Below are 22,746 nucleotides of genomic sequence, written 5' to 3'. Positions count from 1 at the left end.
GGATTTTGACAAAACGTACAATAGCAGAACACAGGAGAAGGAAGAGATGAGAGCATCCATCTCCATTAATCAACAAGGATAACTCCTTTAGTGACAACATGTGGCCATGATGGTGTGTTTTGGTTTAATTGAAGATAGCTGACATTCTTCTGAAAACTTTTAGAACAACACTAACTGTGGAAGGAGAGGACAGGAAAATTAAACATTTTTTTCCATGCAGATGATGGCTGAGAACTGAATAAGAGTCTAAGAGAAGGTGCAAAGGCACAAAAAGAAACTTCTGGGCATGGGTGATGAGGATTATTCTTTTAATGGTGCCATAAGACAGTTGGCCAAGACTAGCGGGGGAAGAAATGAGAACTGTAGAGAAGCTGGGTAACAAAAGCTGCAAGGCTGTTCATGTGAAAAACGCAGATTCTTCTTTGTGTCCAACGGGCACTTATGGTATAGCTTAACAAGTCCTGACAGCTATCGGTTTCTATGTTGTCTTGTTTGAGAATTTGGAAAAGTCAGGTGCTATTGCAGGTGTGCTTGGGTATTTAAGGCTTCTTCAAGAAGACCTGGTGGGTGCCACCTTGTCACCTCCGTCTATATGAGGGAAGCAGGGGAAAGGTTCTATAGAACACATATCCACGAATGCAGCACTTCATGTGGGAGCATAGCCCATGCTGTCAGGTGTTAGTGGCCTCCTATCCTCAGTGGGATGGCCACTGAGTCCTTAGATTTCTGATTTGTGTCCCTGTGTCTTGATCAGTTAGTAAAGACTAATTACGCCTCACAAGACTTATAGTTAAGTATCAGGGGTATGTCCGAGCTGGACGGGAATACAGCAGCTGGCAGCAAGCAAAGTATAGCTGCTCTACCAGAAAAGCTGAATAATGAAACTCTGCATTATTATTATTATTATTTTAGATTATTTACCTCTCCATCACATCCTGTGTATGTTTTGATGACTTTCTCTAGACACATACTGACACTCCCTCTTGTTGACTTACCACCAGATGTACTTTAATAAACTATTGTTATATTTGAAAGTGCTTTCCTAGCTCTTCATAATTGCTTCTTGTAGTATTTATGTGTGATGGAGAGATGTCATCCTCCACAGCCATACTTATTGCTATAATTGAACAGTTGCTTGCTGCCTTTTTTTTTTTTTTAAAGGGATCTGAATTATCTGAGATATTCCGTTGTTTCTTTCCAACTCACTCTTTTCTCTCTTCACCCTACAATATGTAACAAGCCCCATGTTCTGGTCCTCACCATGGATGTGCAACAGAGGGTAGGTAGGATGTTAATGTTAATCTACATTCTCTGAGTTGGTAGATTCGTGGCATGAAACCACCTTCTGCCTCCTCCTCTCCCATTCCCACCCCTCTCCTCTCCGTTATAGGATGGATGGGCTCATGGATTTAAGTGTCAAGGAAGTTAATGTCTCATCTACAGTACTGATGCTCAACTTCCGTCAAGCCGTTTGACTGTACAAATGTGTTGCGTGTAACCCAGTGGTTGTGGCTGAGGAGAGTTCCCTTTGCATGCATTTTCAATATGATGTTTCTTGTTTCCATCTCCAGGATTTGGGGTAGCACAAAAAAAGTATTCAGCAACTCCTTGGACAAACTGTATTCTATTTGTATGCATAAAGCACTACATTTCCACATCACTAGAAAATCACTAGAAAAATGGGCTGAATTTCTCATTATATCCTATGAATTCTTGCAAGGAAAATGATGCATGTTTTTGTATTGAAAGAAGGTGTATCAATGTCCAACTTAATCTTAATTTATCTTCATTGGTCCCTGATTCGAATGTTTCCATTGCTGGGGAGTCTTTTCATTGCCACACTTTAACATTGTAGCAGGTCTCTCTTACAACAAATTTTAGATTCAGGCCATAAATAAATCCTTCTGGCCACAAATGGATGCACTTATGACAGAGAAACAAGTGTTGGGGGCTCTTAATTTCTCAAATAAATCATGTTTCCCCTGACTCTCTTTACCCTTAGGAAAGGTCATCATTATTTCACTAACACATATTAATGAAAGTTACACTTTGATGCAAAATGTGTGTAGTATTAAAAGAAAAGATATGAACTTGAAATTGTCTTCCTGAGTCATCTGAAAGAGCCATTCAGATAGACAGTCCTTGCTTCTTGAAACTTCAACCCCAAGAGGCCTTCAGCTGAAAATGTTGCAGGGATACAGGGGAACAGATTGCTTGAGAAAACAGTGTAATATTATCTGTCTTAGACTTTTCTCCAGAAAGCATAGCCACAGTATATGATCATTCCTCCTGGGTCCAATTTGGTCCAATGGGATGGAAAATTATTTGTGACTCTGAATAATTTTATGAGCTCTAGGTATAAATCATTGCAGGCAGAGATGATTTAGCAGTTTCAAGAAATGGAAGGAGGCATTTGAGGGAAAGGAAATACTCCAGCATTCCTCAAACACCAGTGACAGTCTCCAAAAAGGCCTGCTGGGCCCCTTTGGCACATAACTGCCATCAGGAACTGAAAGAGCATTTCTGAAGAGGAGAAATGAACCTCGGTTGCTGGTTCCTGAGAAAACAGCTTCTGTCCCTCCTCAGAGCCATGGCACCCTTACTATTGAAAAAACACAAATGTTTCCTCCAAAAGAGTTGAACAAATACAAGTGTTGGGATGATGTCATGCTTTTTTTGTGTGTTCACCAGCCTCACTATTCAAAGTCCTGTTCAGGAATTTGAATAACATTTGGTTTGGGGAGTTTTCTGTGAAAATTAGCTCAAACTTGGGGGGATTTCCAGCGCTTGTATTTCATTCTGATCTGAATGCTACTGCAAGGGTGCTACAGGGAACAGAAGAATTCAGGATGGAGTTTCATATTTACTCTTACTGTCACCAGGTGAGATTTGGAAAACAAACCTGGGAGATGAAAATCACCATGTAGACACCATGTTTGCTTGTCTGATTTTGTTTCAGGTAACCCAGGAGTAAAGCTAGTATCTAGTATTCAGTGGTATGTTTTTCTCTGGTGGAATGCCTGTTTCAGACATTTCCACCCTTCTGTCCCACCTTCACTCTAGGTTCCATCTCCACACCACTGTTACTGCCCCTTCACATGGTCCCACCAAGAGCAGTACCAGCACAGCCAAGGGGGCAGCAAGTTGTCGTAATGAAGTTAAGACGCAGTAGGAAAGGAGGCAAGAGTGTCTTAAACTGCTTTTAGTTCCAGTAATAATGCATCAGTGAGTTATATCCATTAGAATTCAGCAAAGAAAGGTTGGTGAATGGGCCTGCTGCTGAAGGGAGAATAAGTTACCATTCAGTCTTCAACAGTACAGCTGTGTTTTTTATGGGGTGTCACTAGAAGTAAAAAGTAGTGGCAAACCTTAATTTTTGTTATTCAGATTTGCAACGATGGTCCTGAAATCACAGAGGGAGGTGGTTTGTTGAAGGGAATATAATTACAACAGCAGCAATTGAGCAGACTGCTAGATGTTTGAAAAACTGTTTGCATAGTTGGGCTCAGAGGGTGGTGGTTAATGTTTCACACTCCACCTGGAGGCTGGTTACAAGTAGAGTTCCTCAGGGGTCTGTCCTGGGACCTACTGATGATGTTTAATATATGTATCAGTGACCTGGAAGACATGACAAAGTGCATCCTCAGCAATTCTGGTGATGAAGCCACACTGGTGGGACCAGTTAATATGACTGAGGACAGGGCGGCCATCCAGAGGGACCTAGACCAGCACTAAGAATGGGCCAACAGGAGCCTTATGATGTTCAGTCAGGACAAATACAGAGCCCTGTATTTGGCATGGACTAACCCTTTGCATTGGTATGGGCTAAGCCAGGGAGCAGCTCTTCTGGATAGGGCTCGGGTGTTGTGGTGGCTTTTAGGCCAAACATGATCCAGCAGGAAGCCATGGCAGCAATGAAGGCTAACAGCATCCTTGGCTGTATCAACAGAAGTATGTGCAACTGATCAAGGAATTAATTTATCTCCTCTGCACAACACTTATGAGACCACTTAGAGTATTGCACCCAGTTTGGGGCCCCCAACACAGGAAGACATGGACAAACTGGAGAGAGCTCAGGGGAAGGCCCCCAAGCCAGTGGGGCTGGAACATCTGCCCCATGTGCAGAGGTTGGGGGAGCTAGGCTGGGTCAGCCTAGAGGAGGGGCAGCTTTGGGGGCACCTGACAGCCACCTTACACACAGTTGTTTTATTAACAAATGTGTTCTTTAATAAACAGACTGCTAATTTTATTTTTATCTTCTCCTTGGGTTTTAATTATCTACTCTAATTTGGCCTTAAAATTCAGTAGCTATTCCATTATGCCAGAACAATTTGATTTGCTTTGTAATTCCACTATCTATATTACTTTGCAGGGACAATGTTAATTACAGATATCCTTCTCTCATGTTTCTATGAGGTACTTATTTATCATTAAAAAAATATTACTCTGCCTCTTAATACATAGTTTTATAAGGGTAACAGAATCTTTTTTTATAATGGTTACTTACCACACATCTATAGAGAGAATATATCTAGTGGCCTGCTCCAAAAGCATAAAGCAACCATGAAAAGAAGATCGTATCTAGTAATAGGCAAAACTGGATATTTGAACATACTACTTTGACTGTATAAATCTTAATTTTTCCTTTTGCATGCAAACTTAAAGAATGTCTCTGTGATACAATGGTTGAGTGCCAAAATATGGTTTTATTTTCCCTTATGCTTTTTTTCCCCAGATGTTTCCAGGCTGCTATCTGCATGTGATTTCTTGCACTGAGTTATGCTTGTTCCAGTCCTGTTTCTTGTAAGCACATAAATGGCCATTTCTGGAAATCTATACTCTAGTTCCTCTTTTTTCTGATGTCCAGTGTATGCTGTGAGACTCCTACTCTGAATCCCTGCAAAGAGATTATGGGAGTAATCTAGAATCATTTAATATTATTTATTTCCAGTGATAACAATGTATCAAGTTCAGGGAATTCACCATACATTCATGGTGTGTAAGAGTATTTGTGGTGAATGAGAGTTGAAGCTATTTCTAACAAGTAATTCGGACTTGCAGTACTATACCTGACTGTATCTCCTTTTCCTTGATTCTGCAGAGATTACAAACCCATGCTTACCTGCATCCTCAGATTCCCTTCCTTTATATTTACTCATTTTTTCCACAAGAAAATCTGAGCATAGTTGAAGCTGTAAAAATGGACTAGTAGCCCATAAAAATAGGTGGGTGGGATTCTTTTTAATCTGTAAAGTCTTTGCTAATTCACACTAGCTGACAAATTGGACTTTATAGGGAAATTATTTTGAATCACTAGCAAAATGATTCCTGTGTGAGGTCAGGAAAGTGCTGAAGTCTCAAAGCTGTTAATGTGAGAGCAGAACAGCCTGGCTTAGGATTAATCTGACACAATGTGACCGTCTTGCTGTCTGGGGGTTTACAGAGGAGCCAGGTGCCTCTGCTCTCTTCACAAATCAATGGAAAGAAACAGGTACTTCCGTGGTGATATTCAATGCATCCTATAGTACTTGCTCAAAAGAGGTTGGGGGAAGAACTATTTTTTTTTTGTCTCTGAATACAGGCAAAGTCTAGGCTAAGTCATATATCCATACAGCAGATGTCTAATATGAGGTAGGAGGATTCCCTCTCCAGGTATCCCAGAACTTCCTCTGAGTTTCAAATTGAAATAAACAAGATCAGGAACATTTTACTTCATCTGCTTTCACAGTGGCTTAAGAAAGAACAGGCATGAAGAGATTAGTTGCTCTTGAAAGATTTTTACACTCCAGAAAAATGGCCACTGAAGATGCTCTGAGCACTGGCTTTGTAATGGGACTGAGCAAGGTGCAAGTTTCATGAAATCTGGAGAATTTAATATAAATGTATCACTTTCATTTAGTTTTAAATTATTATTAGATGGAACACTCTGCTTTGTTCCAGGACTGCTTATGACATATGACTCTTCAACCACCTTCTAAGCTCTTTATTTCTAATAACATCTGCCCTGAAGTTCTAGTGTCACACAAGGGGGAAAAAAATAAAAAAAAATCTCTCTGACAGTATTTTAGTCCTTTTGTCATTTTCATGCAAAACCCTTAAATGGATCGTCCTCATGGGAGCATGAATAGGAAAAGCAATATCTAAGATAGGAACATAATTTAACCTTTGGAAAGGGCAAATGCTAATGCTCTTTTGTAGTCTGATGCTCACCCAATCCAACATCCATATCCTTTTATCTGATTCTACTTACGCTCTAAATTCTTCAAAGCCTTAGGAACATGCCCAGTGGAAGAACTTCCACTGTTTTCTGTAGGCTTTGTTAAGCATTAAATCTACATATTTAGCTGCAATGAGACAGTAGAAAAAAATTCTAATATTTGTAGTGCTGGACTATATCTGGTTGAATTCTGGACTTCTAGCCTTTAACTGTAGAGTCAGATCCGTTTTCATACACCTGTCTCCAAATGAGCTCAAAATACCTTTTGAATTATTCTGGATTGACAAAAATTTCTCTAATTTGGAAAAGTGTATGACATTTACAAAGGAACTAAAATGAGTAGTCTGCTACTAATCTGTACTGTGTTATTATTAGTATACTACTTTTAAAAATAACATTTACAAAAATGGTAACAGTGTCTTGTAGGGAAAGTGTTGATTTCATAGGTCTGAAACACTGAGAAATCTTTGGATGAGCTGTCAATTTTCCCTGCTCCTGACTGCACTGAAAAACACTGGGTGGAAGCCAAGGAGTTCACAAGTGTCTTTAATCCAATTCCTTGACACAAGTGATTGATGTCATGCTTGTAGTAAGAGGCTAATGAGTCTTTGCTTAATAATGAAAACTACCTAGATGAGTTGAAAGGCTAATGCGATTCATTCTGCTGACTGTCCTTACTTGGAAGAGTACTTAATTTTTTGTGAAGTGCCTGAGTGGAAGAGCAGATGCCTCACTTGGATTGTGAACCATGTCTTTAAGCTGGCGTGGTCTGTAAACCTTTGCAAAAGTTTTCTTGTCTTACCTGACAGGAACAACTTCTGCAGGCTGTGAAGTGGAATGACTATAGAATACTTTAAGGTGGTTTAGTGAGTGAGGTCACAAGCCGAAAGAACAGGTGATTCCACCTGTGTCCCTGTGATCAGAAAGTTCAGGTCTACCGAGGCCATCTTCTATTGGTTACCTGGAAGAGAAACTGCATTTTTATGTAGCTATTCCAGCTCAACCGATATATTTTTCAGAATTCCTTTTCCTCCTTTCTCTCTAGCCCTTATGTCCATACTAAGACACAGACAGCTCACACATCACTTCTTCCAAGTTAATGCTGTTCCCCCCATTTGCTGGAAGCTATCTCATTGCCGTTTCCTATTTTGACTCACAGGGTAGCTTGCCTTCTCAGGGAAAGAGAGTGCTCCCTGACACTGGAGTTTCTAATGTTTTGACAAACTGCAGGTTAAGGTCAGAGAAACAGTTAACTGGTGTGTACTTTTCTTAGATGAGCTCAAACCCACTGAATCTTGCTGCGAGGTTCACAGTGAGATTAAAATACGGGGAGTCTTTTCAGTCATGAATCTGTGCAATTCAGATCTGAAGCAAAACAATCAACAACCAGTTTCAGTTTGACGCTGATGACTTCACACAGATTGACTTTTCCTTGATTGCCAATTTCTAGTTCACTTGAATGCTGGTTACTCTCCTTCGCTGAATGCATGGATACAACTTGATTTTCATGTTCACACCATCTCTATTAGTTCCATCCCTAACAATAAGCTGTTACATTTTCCTTCCCTCCACGTGTGTTGCTTAGGAAATAAAACAAGAAATGCAATCAACCTAACTCCTGAGAGAGAACATTCTTTAGAAATCTAGATATTTTTGTATAAATTAACTGAGGTTAAAAGATATAAATAAATCTATTTAAGCCATGGCTTCTAAGGAACTGACCAAATGTAATTCTTTTGGGGCATGTTAAATGAAAAATCATTTTCAAGGAAAATAATTGTCAGTGAGGTTTAATATGTGATTCTGTTTTGTTCATAATACATGTGTAGGTAAATTATCTATGTGAAGAACTTTGCTAACAGATGCACCAAGTGAAAGAGCTATCCAGTGTGAATTGCTCACAGATTAATTCTACACATCATGTGAAATGTGACTAAGAGTCACTGTTTCCCCAGCAACACTCTTGCAAAGGACAGTACTAAATCTTCATGGGGAGAAACGGACATTATTGTTATAGAAATTTCTGTGCTTGCAAACAGTTTTGCCAAAGGCCTGGGGTGTGCTTTGGAAAGTCTAAGATCATTGTAAACAGTAACAAGTTAAAGCAAAACTGTGTGCTAAAAATAGTGTGTGTCACTGGAAGCATCTTTTAAAGTCACTGGTGTGTTTTATTGGAACAAGATATTCATGTCCTCAAAATATTTAAAAACAAGAATGAGCTGATGAGAACAGACACTTTAAATATGCCTTCCAGGGAATGGCATTCCCTGAGGTGCTCTGTAAAGGCTCCAAATTCTCTGGTTTGCTTCAATTTTTTAACCAGTGGTTGCCTGATGTAAGCATGAAATGCACCAGGCACAGACACCTCAGCCCTTTCTTGCCTCCCAGAAGGACTGCGTAGCCCAGCTCCCTGGACAGACAGTCAGATGGCCTTTCACAGAGGTGCTTGAAATCACTTTGAATGCTATTTAGTCACAGGGTCCTCAATCATTTTCCAGCTGAACAGAAACATTATCTCAGGGAAATCCTCCCTTCCCATTCACAAATTGTCTCTCTTCCAGCTGGCAATTACATCTCCTGTTCTCCCACCCTGCAGAACATCACCACGTCCTGGGATAATGGCAGCAAGTCCATTTACATGGGAAAGCTATACCGGGAAAGCAAGATGTGTATTTTTAGGTATTACAAAAGAGATTTAGCAGTAGGAGACAGAGGGAAGCGTTAAAACTATGTGACCTGTCAAGTCTCAGTGGGACCAACTCTTTGGGAATCTTTAAGATGGCAAGATAAGTCATACTGTGAGCACATGTAACCCTATTTTTGTTTCCCTTTAAATCCCTAGACTATTAATTTCTTTTAAAAAAATAATTAAAAAAGGAAAACAAACCAACCCTTTCCAGCAATAGTAACAATTTTTATTTTTGGCAGAGGGGTATTTTTACTGCTAATATTTAAAGTTTTTGTTGTTTTTTCAAGGTGCCCTTGAGATTACTCTGCGCTTGGCAGGGATACTAAAATGTGCTAGCATCAGAAAGAAGGAGCACTCTAGCAGCTGCTTCATGCCAGCACATATGAGGCAAGTGTTTTCCCCATTTCTAGTTTTGGTGAAAATTTTGCAGGTGTGTGATTTCACTTATCTTTTAGTTTGTGTATGGCTTTGACATGGATCATACTAGTTGAATTTTGGAAACAACAAATATTTTGAGAACCTTAGCTGAAAAGAAAGGTTTTTCTTTTTCTTCACTGAGCTGAAAATACAGACTTGGCAGGGAGTAAACTGTCATGCTTGGCCATATCACTCAGTCACTATTGAAACAGAAATGCCCTTTTGCAGAGTTCATCCAACGGTGTCAGTGAGAAGGAGGGGTCATCCTAGTGCAGACAATACAGAAAAGACAAGATGAAAATAACATTTCCTAGCCCTTCTAACATTTTGCTCATGACTTTTTTGTGCATTCCAAAGATTAATGGGAATTACTTGTTTCCTTCAAATATATGGTTGAAATGTTGGGAATAAGATGCCATATTTGGTAAGAATAGCACTGATTCAAAACCAAGTAAGCTTAGTAAAAGTAGCAGACTATACAGCTTCCATTACCATTATCTTAATTGCCCTTCAGTAATGTAAATGCCTTATGTGGACACATTATCCATATCATTAAATTTATATTTTGGACATTTTATGAATGTCCGTTTAATTCATCAGTCATTTTAAGAATCTGCAAAAAAATTCCACTTAGCATCTGAAAAAACAGATAATTTTTCATCAACTCACTGAAGGGTGCTCTCCCCAAATAAAAGGATCTGTTTATGTAAATTTTAACTCAAGAGCAGGGCCGTGAGGAAAATTAGTTGCCTTATTTACATTATTAATAAAAGCAATTGCAATTGAATTTACAGGATTATAAGGGAGAGGGGAATGAACTCTACTGCTGCTGCTGGAAATAAATCAAGCAAATAAAATGTGAAACACTCTTCCCATAACCTTTTGGAGTCTGCTGCTAGTATCCCCTGTTCCTACAAGGTCACCAGTCTGATGGACAAATTAGACATCTGTAGTGGGAGTCACCACAACGGCAGCACTTGAAAGAAGACTTTCAGTGCATAGGCAGATGACAAATCTATACAGAAAGAAGTGGTCTATAGAATCTGGCAGGAGCTTTCCCCATTTTTGCAATTTCAATTATAAATCCATGGCATTGGCACAACATTCCTTTTTGCTTGCAAAACAAATAGTTTGTCTCCTCCCTGTTCCTACTACTCCCCGTTCACTCCAGATGAAACTAAGGGCATATCGTTGTGATCATCTCTCTTACCTGACACAGCAGCAAATTATATGCAACACAGTTCACAAGAAATTCCTGTGTTACTTTGGTTTTCACCTAACGCAGCAGAAAAAGGCAAGGTCACAGTTTCTCTCCTCATTTTCAATTTCTGTTTATTCTCCCCTACTTTCCCACTCCTTGTTCTCTTTTTCTTAAATAAATATGTTCAAAATAATGTTATGCACTTAATCTGGACATAATTTACAGTGAGGTGTGGCAGAAGCGTGTTTTGTTGAGTAAGCGGAATAGGAAAACTAGTTCCTTTGACTTAAACCTTTCAATATTTCAAGTTTAATTGTTAAAAAGATTATTTCTTGCAAGTGACACCATTGGGGCCAACTGCATTTGATGCCCTGTAACTACCATTATGAAAGCATATAGGTATTTTTGCACAAGGCTCCTTATTTTGCTGGAAACTTTTTGCACAGTCATCAGTGGGGACAACCTGCGCAGGTACCCATGCCCCAGTGCAGTCTGTGCTGACAGCTGTACCCCTACCACAGCACCGCATTTAGTACCCTATCCAGTTAAACTCATCCTAAATCAGAGACTGTGTGCTTCCCAGCTGTTCTCTTGAATCCTAGGAGAATTATTCCAGGGTGATTCAAGCAGAACTTAACCCACCCTTTCAAATACGCATGGGGCAGCAGCAGTTTTAGTTTCAGCTTCCCCATCATGTAAATGATTAAGGTTTTTTTGCAAATAATTGCCAATTCAGATCTTTACCTGTTATAAATTACTTCATTTTCTTGTGGTTATGTCAGTTTACACCACTGCAAATCCAGTCTGATGACATAACTGGAAATCTGGGATAAAATGTTAATCTCCAAGAGCATCATAGTCTCTTCACAAGAATGTTTCCATAGCAACAAAACCATTGTGATACAACCATGGTGAACAGGTGGTTTATGTGATTGATTTATTTGTTATGTAGATGTATAAAAGTCTCCACCAAAACCACTATACATTCTTTACAGGTGTTATTTTTCTCACTAACCAGAATAGTATGTTAAAGTACTAAATCAATTGCCTCTGGCTCATCTGTCACAAGCAGAGCCAACCTCTTGACATAATCAATCCAAGTCAGTGAACATCCCCCCTTAAGCTTGTTCCCAAGTGTCCCGTTCCCAAATGTCCAAGTCCTTGAGCAGCAGGACTAATGATGCCTGGTTCCCAGGTATCTGTGTCTCAGGTACCTAATGCAGTGCAATTTCTAACTGAGGCATTTTTGACATTTATGGCAGTCATGATAGCTCTCCTGTACAATTCTTTGCCATTTAATACAAGTTGGGCTCATTCATCTCCCAGTGCAAGAACCGTCACGGTCCACCTTCCACACCTTTTTTTTTAAACTTTTAGAACATTAACATATTTAAGATCATTATTTTATCAAACTCCATCCCATCAAACATGGCTGAAATTGATGGTCTCAAAAGTTCTGAAGTGTGAGTGAGCAGGCACGTATATTTGCTGTGAAGAGATATCCTTCTTCCCTATGAAAAAAAGATGAATGAATTTCACAATATATCAGAAAAATAAGAATCTGAAACTTTTGTAGATTAATTGTCTCACCTGTAAGGTCTTTCACCAGTCCCGTGCTGCCCTGTCCCAGATCCAACGTGCACTGCGGGAGAACAGGGACAATGGGATGACAGCCACTGGCTTGGAAAACACTAAGAGCTGGAGGTGCTTGTGAGCAAGGAAAAACCACCTCTGAAGAGATGAACTTATCGCCAGAGGCAAGACTAGCTCATCCAGCTGTTCAGGTTTGCCAGAAGTTATCTCTACTTGCAGGAAAAAACCGGCATCTTGTTTGGAACTTTTCCAGGGTACAAGTGATTTTAGGGACTTTCCCCAGCCACAAAGGATTTATGAGGCACTTACTATAACAGCCATGCCAATAAGAAACAGTGTGAATGAATCAAGCATTATGAACAGCCACAGGTTGCTACAGATGAGACTGGGATACATAAGTTTTCTAAACTTGAATGTAGACCTGTATAGTCTCTTCAGTTTTACCTGCTGCTGGAACTTCATCTGGGTGTTTACTGAAACGTTGACTGCACCTTTCAAATTACCTATCTGTACTTCTCCAGAAGAAAACCCGAGGGAAATTGCTAGTCTCGGAAACCCTGCCTGCTCTTCCCCTTGCACAAGGCTCTGCTTTGGTGCGCGGAGGAGCTGTGTCCTGTCAGGAGCTCCCAGGCTGGCCCGCAGGGTGCTGGCGGGCACCTGGGGGCTTGTGTACCCCGAGCTGTGTCCAGCAGTGGTCAAACCAAACCTGCCAGCACAGGTGCCATTATGACCCTGCAGTGCTTCTCCTGAGGTCCTCCCAGCAAAGCCCCAGGCATGGGGGAGGTGCAGCCTCCTCACAGCTCAGGCTTTCAGGCTTCCAAAAATGATCCAGTTTTCAGATTTGATGCAAGTAAACAACAGCCTATCTGCTAGTCCCGTCCTCACTGGGATGGTTTGATTTTTTTCCCTGAGCTCATGGGTTGTTTTTTTAACTCTAAGAGAACCACAAGCACGGGGGGTCAGTGTGGTGCTGGACAGTGTCCTGACTCACAGCTGCACCCAACATGAGGAGATGGCTTAGTGAAGCTGAAATTTTGCACAGACTTACTGTCAAAACCTGTATTCTGTTCAGTTTTACAATGACTTTACATTTAGCCCACATTTGGAAAAAAGTCCAGATTTGAGTTCAAACTGAAAACTGGATGTGCAGGTTGCAACACCCCATTAACCTGCAGGGACACTAGGTTTGAACAGAGATGTCTAACCTCTTATGGGTGACCTTGCAATAGGCAATATCCCCTCAATGGCAAATTTTGCCCACGTGGACACATTTGGGCCGTCTTCCAGACCTGCTCTGGAGCAATCCAAAATTTGGTATGTGGTGGCATCACAAGCTAGCCTCAAAATCAGGGCACGCTATAAATGTAGGCTTGTATCTCTTGACTATGGGATACATTAAGTGCCAGGTGCAGAATGTGAAGCCCTGCTAAAATTTTCCTGGTTAGTCTAACTATCCCACATTATAGTTTTGGTTGAGCCCTTCAAATTGACCTGAGCCAAAGAAGTGCTTTCCTCTAAAGTGTAAGAAAAAAATTATATTGCAAGTACAAAATGAAAATGAGGTTACTATTTAAAGGTGTCTGCATGACTGAAGAATTGTTTTGGTTTTAAAACTGAAATTTAGGAGACTGTAAATCCAATAATATGGCATACTGTTGTCTTCAGGCATTTTTTGAGACAAATCACAATGATTATTTAGAAATGCTGTTCATTGACCATGACAATTGTTTCAGATTTTTTCTGAGTATAACCTCACAACAAATCTTAGTGTGTGTATTTTTAGTCTTTATGGCTGGCTGCTGGATGACAGAATAGACAATATTATTATGGATTATAGGATCAATAATCCATATGCTAAGAAGGATTTATGTGAGAGACCATAATAGCTTAAGATTCAATAGATAACGTGTAACAGAGGACAGAAATAACAGACATTGTCTCAATAAAACCACATTTTTCTATACCAGAAAGGAAAATAATACATGTAATATTAAAAACAAAATGCATTATTTTAAAAAGGAAAATAGAATGTATACTGTTGCTTTGTAAGAGGCTTAAGTACATATTTGCATAAATTGAAGTATGTTTTGAGGCCTGAAAGATCAGAACAAAAGGAGCTTTTCTTGTCTCTGCCCATTTTATCAGCTTCCACGATAAAAAAGAATTTTTTCTTTTTTCCTGTTTAAAGCTCAAATCACAGTCCCCAAGGGAATTCATGAGGCAGCAGAGGAGGTGAAAATAACCTCTACATTTTAATACTACGAAAGCCAAGACATCACAAAGTTATATTGGAACTGATATTTCATTCAGGGTTTTTTTTTTGCCCCATATTCCTTTTTATGTGCAGTAGTGAATTTCCTCTTTTGCCGAGGGAGCATCAGTTTAAACAGTGAACATCCTGGCTTTCATGGTTTATAATAAGAAGTAATTGTGATCAAAATTTTTTTCTTTTATTTGTTTTTTTTTTCTTTTTTTTTTTTTTCCTTGGAGAAATATCAGTAGCTTTCATTTCCTTAATTACACCCATCATTCTGGAAAGGTTGTAGTCTAATTCTGGTTACTATTCTGGGAGCAGAACGAATAATTCTGAGGTTTTTTCACCTGCTTTCACAATCTGGTGAGGCTTCCTTCTTTCTTTTACAGAAAATATCCTCCAGAGGTTTGATCAGCATGTGACAAGTCAGTCAACAGGAAATTAGTTACAGTTTGACTTTTAATTACTTGTGATAAAACAAATGCCTGAAAAATAGTAATTCAAGGACAAACATCCCCCTCACTGAGAAAACTGGGGTATGTCACATACTTCTTTAGAAACAAACCAACAAAACCAGGTTAAACTTCCCTGTTCTTTTATTTGCTTCCCTGTTCTGTGTGTATAGGAAACGCTGAGTACAGTTCAAAGCAAAACCACAGCAGATGATACTTTACAGATGACCTCCTGGTATCTCAGGGACCACCAGTGACCCACGGGCTGAGAAACTGCTGTCCACGCGGTATATTTCAGTACTGTCCTTGGGATGCAAAGCACTGCAGGCTGCAAGGTGCTAACCCTTTTGGCCTTAATCCAGCAACACATTTAAGCATGTGCTTACCATTAAACACCTGAGTTGCCCTGCGGGCTTCAGCTGGATTACCTGTGTCAGAGTGCTCTGCTGGATAACAGCCAGAGTGCTCAGCACTGCGCTCTGGTTTCAAGGGGGAAGAGTATGGAGAAAGTTCATCTGGTTGTTAGTGACTAACAAATGACAAAGATGCTACAGCTCTTCTTAATTGCTGGCCTGATTTATTGCCTCCTGCAGTCAATGGAAGCATCCTTTTGGCCTTATGTGATTACACAAGGCTCCACGTGATTAGCTGGCTAAACTTGTGAGTCTTCTGGGTTTTCTGGTGAAATGGCATTGCTAGCTGATGTAAACCTGGATCGGTCCACCATTTCACTAGTTTACCCCATCCCCTACTTTCCAGTGGATAAAGGATGGTACCAACAGATGCTTTATAGGCTTAACAAAGGCATCATTATAGTAAAACCCACTTGTCAATGTAATTTATTTTCTTGTTTTGATTCCCTCAGTTCCTCTGAAACAATGTGTCCAGCTTTGAACTGCAGCGTGTTTGTAAATAGTCTTTTGGAGTGCTGTTAAGAGTAGTTTATAGTTCAGTAGGATGCTTCTTGCATCTGGTTCTTCTTCTCAGGATATGGCCAATAATGTGATTCACTCCCCGTTCATTATGTAATTGTTTCAGCTGGCTGGTAATTAGGGTTGGAAACCCTGGTGAGTCTTCCTGCTCAGACAGCTCTGAGTCAGCTGACAATTTTGGTGATGGGAATATCTTCAGGAGTTCTTCTGGTGTGGATGTATGTTACCTTCCACTCGTCTTTTGCCTGGAGGGTTGAATTATCACCGTTCTTCTTTCACACCAAAGGGTAAGAGGTCAGTCACCTCTCTGTGGTTTCAAAGCAAAGGTGGGGATTTCTCCCCAGATGCTCATATCCGCAGTGTATGCCTGCAGACCCCCAGAAGACACTCGCTGGTCCTCAGCTGCTGCTGCTGGCTCCCAGGTGGGTTGGCAGCCCATCTGGCAGCCTTCATCACTCCATAAAAATAAGTTTTGTTCCCTTGGCCTCTCCCCCGTGAAATACGTACACCTGGTGTTTGCTATGGGCAGCAGCGCAAGTGCTGTGAGGAGCAATGTCCTCATCAAAGAGCCTGCTGGCAGCTGATCCAAGGAAGCCCCTCTGCTTGTGAAATCCTATACTGTGGGAAGGAGCTTCGTGGCCTTTCGCAGCCTCCCCTGGAGGGGTCTTTACCCCTGGAGGGAGATGGTCAGGAGGCTGCAGTGTCACCTCGCTCAGGAAATCCCTGCAATCCCCTACTTCTGGGAGTGAAGATGGCTCTACTTCATCGCGTGCCAGGATGCTGAGTTTCTTCCTCCGCAGCCGGCCCTGCTCTTGCCTGCCGGTGCCTAAAGATGTGCAGCCTTTCTAGCCCAGCTTCTTCCTGCCCTGTGTCCCTGTGCCCATGGCTGTGCCTATGGGGAGGCTCCACCAGTGGAGCACCCACGGCAGCTCTTCCAGGTTGTGCTGGGATGGACTCCCAGGTACAGTTCTTTTGGTGTTGGGCATTTTTCCCATACAAGACATCCCAGAAACATGGGACAAAGTTTGACACTTAAGCACATGACTGTAATTCCAAACACAAAAAGGGAGCTCACAAATACAAATAACAAACACAAAGGAGCTGTGCACATACTCTTTTTTTCCCCAAAGTAATCACCGGATTTCACACTTACTTGACCTCTTACTATAGCTTCTCTCTTTCCTTTTAGCAACATGAAAAAGAAAGATCTCAAGCCTGTCCCCTGAACTGTGTTCAACTCAACGGAATACTTGTTTTGTTACAATTAATTTTAAGAAGGTCAGGATTTTAGCTCATGCTGAAATTCCTGGTAAAAAAAATAATTTCTTTCAAGAAAGTTGACATGGGTGGTTCTGGTACTTCACTGTTCTCCTCATGTTTGTGTGTTTTGTTGTTGGTTTGGGTTTTTTTGATAACAACACTATTTTCTCTATTCAGGCGAAATTGCTTATAGCAATTTTAGTCCCTGAAAGGTATTTCTGGCAAGGGCAAGGTTTCTCAAACATCTTTACCTGCTCTGTTCACTTCAGAATACAATGCCCATAATTTGTAATACAAATGCAAAAGAACGGCCAGACCAGGTCAGAACAATAGCGCAGGTGACCCCGTGCTCCATCTCTGGTACAGTGAAGTCTGTACGTTGGAGCCGTATGAGCAGTTCCCTAATGTTCCCAGAAACACTTAGAAAAGGGAGTAGGGAATGCAGGTCATTCTCGGGTGATCCTTCCCCTCTCCTGGTGCAGCATCTGGCTGCCTATGCCTCCGGGACTTGTTGAGCTGAGGCAGGCTGTGAGGTTTAATAGCCATACCTGGTGCAGCCCTCACATAACCCTTCTCGGATCCAGTTGGGATTTGGCCTTGGCAGCATCCTGTAACAATAAGTTTCACAATTTAATTTCCACTGTGTGAAAGCGGACTTCCTCTATTTGTTTTAAGCTTGCTGCCTGCTAATTTCAAAGGGTGCCTTTAGTTCTGTGCTGAGGCAGGAGGGGCAAGCTATTCCCCACCCATCTGCTCCAGATCTTTTATGATTTATACACCTCTGTCATCCCTCCCTTGACTCATTTCCAGCATCAGAAATCCCAGCCTGTTCAGTCTTTTCTAGTACCGTTGCCTTCCCATACATCTAATAGCACATCTTGAGCTCTACACCTTTTCTAGCTCTCCTGTGCTCAACCATGTCCTGCTGTAAGGGAAGGAAAAATCCAGTTTTGCTTTTTGCAATTTCCTTCCACCCTGTCCCCATCTGGCAGGCAGTAATCCACAGGTCACCCACCTAAGAGGTTTCCCAAAGACAGTGCAGGGCTGTCGGATGAACCAAAGTGTCTCCCAGGGGAACTAAGCCCTGGTCTGCAAGAGCCTCTCTAAGTAAAACCCGTGGGAGGTTTTGTCCCTTCCTATCCCAATAGTTTCTCAGCAGGAGAATCTCAGTCCCCAAAGCTTCCTCCCACCAGAAAGTATCCCAGCCAAGGAGGAGAACATGTAAGGTTTGCTGGGAGCTGCTCAGTATTCATGGTAGACCCCTGGTAACTCAGCTTTGGCGCAGCACCTGGTCTGGGAATTATTTTTATTAAAAACAAAGAATTAGTGTATGACCTCAAGCAATTTCCCTCATGAGCTGGGTTCTGGCCAGACAGACTATCGCCTACAAAAATCCCATCTGTCAGCCACAGGGTTACACAGCCATCTCAGACGTGGAGGAATTTGAAGCTGAGGCACCAAATGCAGCAGCCTCAAATACCAGGCCTAGAGACATTTTAACTCATTTAATAATACCAGGCCTCCTTGCTCTCTTGCTTGCACTGGGTTTGCTCCACAGATTTCAGTCGAGCCAAACTTCCCTGGGGCTGGCAGAGGAGGTGAGGGATGGAGCAGGCACTTTGTGCACGGTGGGCCAGCAGCCAGCTATTGAGGGAAGCTGAGGACCTGGTCAAAAGACGGCAGTGACATTTACCATGGTGGAAAAACTGGCAGCTGGCAGTCCCACTTCCTTTGCTGAAGGGACAGGATGGCCGGGCAGGCAGCTTTTGTGGGGGAGACATGGCAGGAGGAGAACAAATCACTTGTTTCTCCTTGACTTTCCATTTTCCTTATCTGAAAAATGACCTTCTGCATTTTCCCAGAAGGGGTACTGCTTTCTTTGAGATGTTATTTGCAAATATCTATCTTAAATGTCACATACAAACAGAATAAAATGGGTATAAACAGAGCACTAGATGTGAAAGGGTGCTGAGGAACAGAAGCTGATAGTGAAATGACCCTTCTGGGGTGTCGTGAAAGTGCTGGTGTTGAGTGGAGCCATCTTCTTCTGCTGAGATATCTGAATGAGCATCTGTTGTTACTGACTAAATAACAGTATAGATTGAATTAATCCTTGTGACAGGCAAGCTTTCTGCCAGAAACAATAGCATCAGCTGGGAGAGTTAATTCCTGGGTTTGTGTTATTAGTCACCCCAACCAACGCACATTCAAGGCAAGCAGCGTGACAGAACGCTGTGCGATATCTAATTCCTCCACCACTCCATTCTTCTTGCTGTCCCTTGCTTTAATTAGGTGCCATTAATCAGTCACTGGTTAATGAGGAACCCATATCAAAATGTTTGGTGGTATAATACAGCTGAAGCAAGATCCATTCTTGCCACTTGAGCCTTGCAGGCCAGCCCATACGGAGCTGCATTGCAATTGCAGCTGTTGGTTAGGCAGCTGTGAGCCCATCCAAGCCCCATTCCCTAAAATAAGTGGCATTTCTTTTGCTCCCTCTTTGGCTTCCGCCACAACAATGACTGACTGTGAGCAGAGGACTGAAGTCTCATTCTGCTATTTGCTGTACAAATGGGAATATGCATGGCTGAAACTTTCAGAGATATTTTTAAGCCCAAAGTCAAGATATAAGCCAGCTGGGATTTTCTAAGGCTTTTAGATACCAAATTTCCTGGAAGTTGGAGGGTGTGGAAGATGGAAGACAGAGAGCTGCTAAGATATTTCCACAGGTTTTTTCCACAGAAGTTAGGCAGTTAAGCTGCTTTGCAGATTGGTTTCAGTTGTGTGTTTTTTAAAATATCAGTGGGTATCTATTTTTATAATTTAAAATTGTCTCCATGTTTCTTACCTGAAAGTAAGGTTAATCTTCCAATTTTGCACTGAAATATGCTTGGGCAGATCATTGACTGTGGTTGGTTTTGCAAGTCAGAAATGTTTTAATCAGAATATGTTAATCACTGGGTGCTCAGGAAAGCACAAAGATCTCCATGCACGTTGCTCAGTGAAGGACCGCAGCCTCAGCAGTAGACAGGAGATGACCACTGGGGGAGAGAGGAACATGTGAATATAGAAAGCTTATTGTTGTAAAATTATATTTATTTAAAATAGCACATAGAATAAAGTATCCCCTTCTTCCAACTATTTGTTACTTGACTTTTCCAAGTGCATCTCTCTTATCAATGAAATATTGACTAATTCAAAAAACACAGTGACAACGAAAGATCGTTAAAGAAAGTGGGATGCTCTGACATGTGACCAGGCTATTCCTGGCTGCTGTTTACTCAATGTTTGCAGCAATCTCTATGGCACAAGGACTTGAGAGACAGAATATCTTCTTTGTTCCAGTTATGTACTTTCTGGTTTATGTGTTTGCTGTACAGTATCAACCCTAACTTAGGATATAGCCTTTTGTCACTTGAAATTATTTCATAGCCTTTTGTAAAACAAACTGAAAAACTGATAGAAATTCTCAGAAGATCATCAAAATTTTTGTACTTGATTCCCTCACTTCTGGTCTCCTCCATCTCCTCATCCATATACAATTGACAGCAACTGCATTATGGAAGAAGATATGAGTGTTGGCTTTGAAAATAAAACAGGGTTTTGTATCACAATCACTTATTATAGTTATTGTCCTTTGTTTTCTGCAAATTGTCTTTGTGAAAATGGTCTTTGACTTGCAATCATTTTCCAGGCTTTCTAGCTACATTGTACACTCCCCAGAAGACAAAGTGGCAATGGTCCTGAGGCGGGGAAAATGAAAAAGTCATTGAGTAGCTGAGGAATCTTAGGTAGTATTTTTAATTTTTGAGCTCTCTTTAGTTAGTATTTCTGCAACAGTTTCCGCAAACCATCTCTGACACTCTGGATATTGCTTTGAATAGCAACCCACCATATTTTTGGATGCCTAGCATCCCTGGAATCCCACATCTCATGCACAATGAGACCAATTTATTCCAGACATATGGGACTCACTGTGTAAGAGACATTGAGCCTGTCTGCATTCACCATGTCCAGTGCATCTGGACCATGTTGTGATTGTTGCACATACCTAAGAGGGCATATTTTGCTCATTGCATCTTGGTGGCATCGGAGTCACCACTGAGGTGATGCAGAACTCATCTGTGCACAATCAGAAAACTTGGGGTAGCCTGAACTAATGTACCTGGGCTGATTTGCTCACATAAATGGTAGGACTTTCAGGTATGTTGGACTTCTATCACTGTCTAAACATGTTTTGACATTCATTTTCATTTCCTTTCCCTCTTGTCTCGTATGCTTCGCTTCCTGAGACAATTCTTTCAATTTGATAATCCTGCCCTTCGAGCCAGTTAATCAGTAGACTCCTAGAAAACCATAGAGCATGGTCTCTGCTCACTAGAAAATAAAACAGTTTGTAATTTCCCAATTCCAAACGAGGTGTCCAAGAAAGATTGGGAGATTTTTTCCTAGCGAAGATTACTTTCCAGTCAAGCGTGTCTCTGATTGTCATTTTGGTAAAACACTGTTCTCTTCTAAGCAGGGTAACAGCCTTACTAGTTTGACATCGAAATGTTCTTTAAGCCAGCCATGATGGCAGCATAAGCAGTTTGATTCTTTAATGGATCACTTAGACTGGAGCCCAATTACAAATTGTCCAGCCAGAGAGCTCAAGGTCTGGAGAAGACCTCAAAGCTGGTGTATGTAATGGCATCTGCCTAAGAATCCAGTTTTGTCCTAATGACAGCCAAAGAAAGAAAAAAATCGTTTAAGTATTTGTTTGAGTTTGTAAAGGTATTTTTGACAGCTAGGCTTGTATATTTTACAGGCAGATTAAATATGGTAACATTCAAATTTGCCTTCATAAATATTCACAGATGCTGGATTCGAATTTTACCCATGTGGACATTTACTCTGCAAGAGTTAGTATTTTCACCCAGCCGGTGCAGACAAATTGTATTACTATACTTCTGTGGTTAATTACAAGTAAATGGTTACATAAACATTAACCAAGTACATCTGAAAAAACAAATTTTTGGAGCATGCAAATTTTCTGTAAACACTGTGTTGAAAGAAAACAAGTTAAATGTGTTTTAAGGTTTTCTTTTCATTCATAATTATTCCCAAAGCATTAATCACAGCAATATTTTAAATGTCCTTAAAGAGGGCTCTAACATGGATGCTTGTTCTATGCTGATGTTCTGAACCTTAGAGGCTGAGATAGATGCAGAAGTGGAGATTAAGGATAACTTTATTAATTGATCACATTTGCCACTTTAGGCATTTGTAAAGCTGTTCAAAAAGCATTTCCTTATATATACGAGCTAGACTATACTAGCTATGCTCTATACTAGTTAAACTTCAGTGTGAAACAATATGAGCGTTGCAGTAAAAAGGCACTTCCTTATATGAATAATTTGGTTTCTGAATACTCTTGAGCAAAGACTACTGAAATGTATCTGAATGCTTTGACAGTTGGTGCTTATCTGATGCTCAAAACCTATTTATGACATTCATTTCTATAAGTAGCACGGAGCTTCTAGGATGCCAGTGAAATGCATTTTTGTGTGACACGGGTAATCTTTCATCTCTCTGTGGACTATAAAATTCCCACATAATGCTGTAGTAAAAACATCTGCATCTCACTGCAAAGAAAATTATCACAGTTTTTAGAACCTATGCATTTAGAGTTGCTGCCTCTTTCTTTTTAAGATTAAATATTTTAATATAGCCACAAATTAAAAGTAGTGCA

The 22,746-nt window shown here is 40.8% G+C and overlaps 1 long non-coding RNA gene across 1 annotated transcript in view; it reads left to right on the top strand.

Annotated features, from left to right (window-relative positions):
- The window catches only part of LOC129784343 (uncharacterized), a 33,106-nt gene extending 12,474 nt beyond the window's left edge, over positions 1-20,632 (top strand). The window contains exon 2 of the long non-coding RNA XR_008746989.1: positions 14,997-20,632. This is a non-coding gene — a long non-coding RNA (uncharacterized LOC129784343). The remainder of the gene's footprint in view (positions 1-14,996) is intronic.
- The last annotated feature ends 2,114 nt before the right edge of the window (positions 20,633-22,746 follow it).

The sequence above is a fragment of the Falco peregrinus genome, chromosome 4, assembly GCF_023634155.1.
Source record: "Falco peregrinus isolate bFalPer1 chromosome 4, bFalPer1.pri, whole genome shotgun sequence".
NCBI lineage: Eukaryota > Metazoa > Chordata > Aves > Falconiformes > Falconidae > Falco > Falco peregrinus.
The sequence above is the reverse complement of the archived record's forward strand: the minus strand, read 5'-3'. Positions and strand labels throughout refer to the sequence as shown.